Source organism: Chenopodium album, chromosome 23, assembly GCF_948465745.1.
Source record: "Chenopodium album chromosome 23, dcCheAlbu1.1, whole genome shotgun sequence".
NCBI lineage: Eukaryota > Viridiplantae > Streptophyta > Magnoliopsida > Caryophyllales > Amaranthaceae > Chenopodium > Chenopodium album.
The window spans coordinates 21,923,263-21,930,195 of NC_137856.1; the positions used below are offsets into that span (position 1 = coordinate 21,923,263).

The 6,933-nt window shown below is 37.3% G+C and overlaps 1 non-coding gene across 1 annotated transcript; it reads right to left on the reverse strand.

Moving 5' to 3' along the window:
* Positions 1-1,108: 1,108 nt before the first annotated feature.
* On the reverse strand, positions 1,109-1,215 carry LOC145609790 (small nucleolar RNA R71). Its single transcript, XR_014106083.1, has one exon. It is a non-coding gene; the product is annotated as a small nucleolar RNA R71 (small nucleolar RNA).
* Positions 1,216-6,933: the final 5,718 nt, after the last annotated feature.

Below are 6,933 nucleotides of genomic sequence, written 5' to 3' on the forward strand. Positions count from 1 at the left end.
ATTAATATCCTATTGATTGATTTAATTCTCTGCAACTAGATTAGCGCTGGTTTAATTGTATGAGTTACGCAATATTAATTCGAGATTCGAGAGATGAGAATTAATATTAAGGCCTAGTTTCAATAGGCAATTTAATTTATAAATGGTTAAGTCGAGATTCAAGAGATGAGATTTAATACCGGTAAATTAACTTTGTGATTGTAATACGTAGCGAAAGCCCTTTATGATCTGTTTAATTGATACATTGATGATTGATTAATATGTTTTACCCTGGAGTATTATTTATTGGTGAACCTATGCCCTAGGCCTTTTAATATTTGCTTTCTCCCCTACTTTATTTTTCTCACTCATATTCTTCGTAGTATAATTCCTTTAAATAACAACAACATTCGTTACCTTGATAATTTAGATTATAATAATTAATTAGGAATAGAAAGACTAGTTTCCCTGTGGATTCGACCCTACTTCCCTATCTGCATTAGTTAGAGGACTTAGGTAATTCTTTTGATTTGGGGATACGACTTTACCCTGTCAAAATTTGGCGCCGTTGCCGGAGAAACGGTTTTATTTTTATTTCTGATTATTTTTGTAGTCTAGATTATTATTTTTATTTTTATTTTATTTTTTTATTTTTTTTTCTCGTCTCAGAGAACGCAAGTTCTTTGAGATAGTTTCTCATATTTGTTTGTTTAGTACAGATCAAGAATCAAGCATGAATCCACCGCCACCACCTCCACCTTGCAAGCTTAGCGATTATTCGCAGCCGTCCCTGACGGATTTTCCACATCTATCTCCTACACCAAATCTCGAGGGAGTACAATTCGAGATCAAACCCCAGTTTATTATTATGATTGAAAGAAAGCAATTTAGCGGAGCTAAGGGTGAAGACCCAAATCTTCATATTGCAGATTTCTGTCAATATTGCAACACCATTAGGCAAGCTGGGGTCACACAAGACCAAATCAGGGAGATTCTTTTTCCTTTTTCTTTGTGTGGTAAAGCTAAATTATGGTATAATGGATTGAATAGAAATGCACTTGGTATTACTGAATGGGATACTCTTGTTTTGAATTTTTATAATAAATATTACCCTGCAGAGAGGACAGCTTTGTTAAGGAGTTCAATCCTAAATTTTTCCCAAGAAGCGGATGAATCTTTATATGAAGCTTGGGAAAGATTTAAGGATTTGCAGAGAGAATGTCCCCATCATAAACTAGAACAGTGGCAGATAATCCAAGCTTTCTACAATGGGCTTGGATATAATTCAAGAATGATTTTGGACTCTGCAGCTAACGGAAGATTTATGAATTTAGATTTGAATATATCGAGCAATGTTGTCGAAGAGATGGCTATTCATAATTCCCAATATGGGAATCCCAGAGGATTTGCAAATAAGGGAAAATATCAAGTCGATTCTATATCCTTTTTGCAAGCACAATTGACTTCTATTAGCCAGAAATTAGACAATATTAATAATTCTAATTCATCTTCCATTGCTAATGTTTCTGCTATTGGTACTAACCCTGTAATATTTTGTGAAAATTGTGGTCTTGTAGGTCATTGGGCGCAGAATTGTAGGAGTTCACTTGAGAAAGTTAATGCTTTTCAGGCATATAAGCAAATTAGTCCATACTCTAACACCTACAATGCAGGGTTGAAAAATAACCAAAATATGTCGTATAATAGTACGAATGTGCCTAACCCCCCACCACAGGTACAACAACCACAACAGAGGTACTACCAACCTCCACATCAGAGACCACAACAGGTTATTACTTCTCCATTTGATTCCGACCTATCAGAAATCAAAACAATGTTAGGTACTATGCAGAAGCAAATGCAGAGTAGAGATGCGCAAATTGACTCATTGATAGCACATAATAAAATGATAGATACTCAAATTGCGCAACTTTCCGCTACTCTGCAAACTCGCCAGCAGGGAGCCCTACCATCACAGCCAGTACAACCTACAGAATATGCGAATGCAATTACCCTGAGGAGTGGTTCACACTATGATGGGCCTCCTATGCCCAAAGATGACGAACCTGTTATAACAAAAATTGCTAATCTTGATTCTGTTATACCAAATGATGTTGTTACTAGCCCTGCAGGGCTACAGGAAAGTACTAATATTTTTGATAATTCTTTGCAGGGTAAACCCCAGGATAAGAGTGGAGATGTGCAGGGTCCAGCTATTAAACTTCCATTTCCTAATAGGCATTTAAAGAGTAAGTTGGATAAGCAATTTAGTAAGTTTCTGGAGATTGTGAAGAATTTGCAGGTAACGGTTCCTTTTACAGAATTAATTACTCAAGTTCCTGCATATTCTAAATTTATGAAAGAAATTTTGACTAGAAAAAGATCTATTAGTGAGGTAGAGATAGTTGCTTTTACCGCATAATGTAGTGCTATATTACAGAATAAATCTCCACCTAAACTAAAAGATCCGGGTAGTTTTTCTATTCCATGTCATATTGGTAATCTGATGATTGATAAAGCTTTATGTGATTTGGGTGCTAGTGTAAGTGTTATGCCATTATCTGTGAGCTCTAAATTAAATATAAGTAAATTAAAATCTACCAATATTACTCTGCAAATGGCCGACCGTTTTGTTAAATATCCTTTAGGTATTTTAGAGGATGATCCTGTTAGAGTAGGTAAATTTTATATACCTGTTGATTTTGTTGTTCTTGATATGAAGGAAGATTTGCAAATTCCGATTATTTTGGGTAGACCATTCCTTCATACTGCAGGGGGAATAATTGATGTGAAAAGTGGTAAACTTACATTATGTGTAGGGGATGATAATATTACTTTTAATTTAAATAATGTTCCTAAAAGCCCCATGTTAGAGGAAAAGTGCTATAGTGTTCATGTGGTTGATGTAAATAATTTTTCTAATAAGCCCCAAGCTCTCGTTAGAGATCCCTTGGAGGCGGTATTTTGTGTTGCATCTTCCGCAGGAAAAACTAATACTTGGAAAGATGATGTGGATGCTATAGAAAGAGCTCTAAATTGTGTAGGACTTGGGTTTGAGGATGAACAAGTGGAGAAAGAGAAGCAAGTTGTAGAGTTTGAGGCCGTAGTGAAAGTCCCATTTGATCGGGTGGTGTAGACACCCATTTGTGTCTCCCCAAAACCAAACCCAGTGATGAATGCCTTGCACGTTGTGTTATTATCGAATTAGGTGAAAGTGATTTGAAAGCCAAGTGTTGCGGTTTAGTTTTAATTGAATTCTTTTCTCTCTGTTTTTGAAAATGACTTTATTTATTTGAAAATAGCCGAACCAGTTTAGTTTGGTCTATAATTAAGGTTCAATAATAGTATAGATGGATGGGGCTCGAAGAGACCTTTCCAACGATATATTATAAGCCCAATTCCGATGAATATTGAGGAAGTTATGGCCAAAACACTAAACTGGGCCCGGTTAATTATTTTAATACGGCCCAATGATCTAGAGGAGGGCCCAATATTAATTATTATTCCTAAAATTATTAGGATTAATTATATTTTTCTAGAAGTTTCTAGAAAGTTCCTTTTAATTCTAATATTGTTAGATTTAATAATTAATTATTTTAAAATAGATTTTAATTTGGAATGAAATATTGTTTTGTTATCTTAAAAATATATATTTTATCTTCTGTACGGATTCCGTAGATCAAGTTGATTAAAGATCGGATTCCGCGTGAAGAAAAACGCGCTAATACAGGCTGTCGCCAAACGACAAGTCTGTCGCCACACGACAGACCCTGTCGCCTCGCGACAGACATTGTTGCGTCGCGACAGAGTTGATTCCTGGCGACATCGTGGAGTTTTATTCCTTATCAAATTCTATGATTTTCCGGACTATTTTCATTATAAATAGAGTCCGAATCCCTGTTTTCAGAATCATCAATTCTCATTCAATTCTTCCTTAATTCTCTCTTTTCCCTCTTAAGCAATATATGCTTTCTTTCTCCCTCTTTTTTCTAAACTAGCTTTTTACAAACAATATTCCGCATTCACAAGACTTAGAGTCATCTAGCCAAGTTCGAAGTTGCCTTCGCCCTAGACGTGCAAGGTTTGACAATTTCTGAGGGTTTGGTCCAAAACTAGTCAAAACTTTATTTAATTTGATTTCAATTTAATTCTTTAATTATTCTTTATTATTTTCATTGAAGTTTACTAACTTGTATATTTTGTTATTAGAAAGAGGTACGAGGCTTTAAAGTATGTAATCTTATTACTCTCTTTCAATGTAGAAAGCATGCTTATTATTGTTTAATTCTTAGTATCATGTTAGGATGCTTTTAATGCTTTCTAGTATCATGTTAGGATGCTTTTAATGCTTTCTAGTATCATGTTTAGAGTGCCTTTATCTTTTCTAATATCATGTTAGTACCATGTTAGGTTTAAAGCTTTGATCTTTAATGTTTAGTGACATGCTAGGATTTGTTATTAATCTTGTTAGTATCATGCCTAGAATCTTGCTATCATTATTAAGCTTTATTATGCCTTATCATGTTATTATCGCCGTTATTATTTATTATTGTTTATTATTTATGTTGCTTGATATATTTTATTGTTGTTGCTTGATCACGCCTTTTATGCAGGTTTAAAGGGAATTTGTACTTGAAATCACGCTTAATAAGATAACTAATAATTTGGTTTAGGCTAACGTGATTTTAACTCAAGTGATCGCCAATAATAGTGTTATTTGTGCATTAATATTCAACCAACATAGATTAAACAGGGTAGGTTCAATATAATGTTTGTATGTTATTCGAAAAGCGCGCATGAATACGAGCAGAACAAAGTAGAGGCCTATTTTATAGGGCGGGTCCTTTCTTTTGTAGATTAGATTCGTACCCTCATCCCCGGACCCTGTTTGGTTCAAGACCTCACTACAAGAAAACAGTTTAATAGCGACGGACTGCTTCCGACGGACCCATTATTCCGTCGGAAAAAACGAAATTTCCGATGGATTTTTTATTCCGTCGGATATTTCCGACGAATTCAATAATTCCGTCGGAAATTTCCGACGGAAAATAAATCCGTCGGAAATTTCGTTTTTTCCGACGGAAATTCCGTCGGAAAGTACAATTTCCGACGGACTACAAATCCGTCGGAACTTTCCGACGGAATTTTCCGTCGGAATCTAATTAAAAAAAAGGAAAAAGTTTTTAAAAACCCAAATACCCTACACCTTTCCTCCGCCTCCACTTTTCTTTTTCCCCCTTCTCCTTCTCTCTCCTCTTCTCTTTCCTCCTGGTTCGTCTCCTCCTGGTTCATCTTCTCCTTCCCCCTTCTCTCTCCTAGTTCGTCTTCTCCTTCCCCCATCTCTCTCCTGGTTCTCTCCTCTTCGTCTTCTCCCACGGACAACACGAACAACAACATCTTCTCCTCTCTCCTCCTCCATCTCTTTCTATCCACCATCTTCTCCTTTCATCTCTTTCCTCATCTCTCTTCTCATACTTGTGATTTCCATGGCCGAAATTAATGGTTTTTTGGTCAAATTCGACCATGAAAAGTGTAGATCTACACTTTTTATGGTCGAATTTGACCTATTTAAACCAAATTCAAGACTTCAAAGCCAATTTCAGTTAATAAGGTATGTTTTTCGAGTCTTTAATTTTTTTTTGTAAATATTTTCGATTTTTAGCTGTTCGATGTGGTTGTGGTGGCTTGTGTGGTGGTTCGGTGTCATGGTGGTTTGGTTTTTGGTCGGATCTGGGTCGTTTAGGAGGGTGGGTCGGTTTTAGGGTGAGGGGGGTTGGGAGTTTTTCGGGTTTCTGGGTGTTTGGTTGGGGTTTTAATTTTTTCTTTTTTTTATATTTTTTATTTTTGGGTTGTGGTAGTTTGTTTTGGTGGGGGTGGTGGCGGTGATTGTTTGAGGTAGGTGGTGGGGTGGTTCGCTTAGGTGGGGTGGTAGATCTGGGCTCCTAGTGTGGGTTAGGGTTAGGAGGGTATGGGTTTTGGTGGTGTGGGTGGTGGTACGGGGCGGGTTAGGGGGGCTGGTGGTGTGGGGTGGTGCCGTGGTGGTGGGGGGTTAGTTAGGGGCTGGTGGTAGTGTTGGTTGTCTGATGTAGGGGTAAGGGTATATTTGGTGGTTGGTGGTGGATGATACGTCGTGCCGTGGTGGCGCGGCGTTTTTTTTTAATTCCTAAAATACAGGTTCCGACGGAATTTCCGTCGGAAAATTTCCGACCGAATTGTATCCGTCGGAAATTTCCGACGGATTTTCCTGGTGCTGTAAACCTCTTTCGACGGAAAATTCCGTCGGAAATTCTGTTGGAAAAGTGTTTCCGACGGAATTTTCGTCGGAAAAAGACAAATTTCCTACGAAAGGTTTTCCGACAATCGGTTACGACGGAATTCCGTCGAAAACTGGTTTTCCGACGGATTTCGGGGTGGTTCCGACGTAATTTTTCCGTCGGAAATGACCCTTTTTCTAGTAGTGCCTTATGGAGTAGTTGATGGTCCTTTTGGATTGTCTTTTGGGTTTACAAGTTCCTAAAACTTGTTGGCGACTCTTTTTGCTCTTTGTCTTTCCCTTTGGAACGCCGCCGTACTTTAGTGTATGATCACAGTGGGGTTCAAGTTTGGGGTTATCGTAATGCTTGAAATATTCCCTACAGTTTTTGGCGACTCCGCTGGGGAGGATTTCTATTTATATTCCTGAAATTTATTTAATTTTGGCAATTATTTAGAATGAGCGGATGAGACTCGAAAAATTCTAAGTATTTCATGTACGTGATTTGATTAACATTATTGTCATATGCAAAAGGTCCTCATGGGAGCACCCCATGAGTCAATCCATAGGAATTTTACACGTAGGAAATTTGAGAAATATCTTTCATGACTAGAATCGAAAAGATGATGCGAAATCTGGAAAATTCGAAGAACACAGAAACTTGCCAAGGCATGTAGGAACTAGCGTCTAGAAAACAGGGC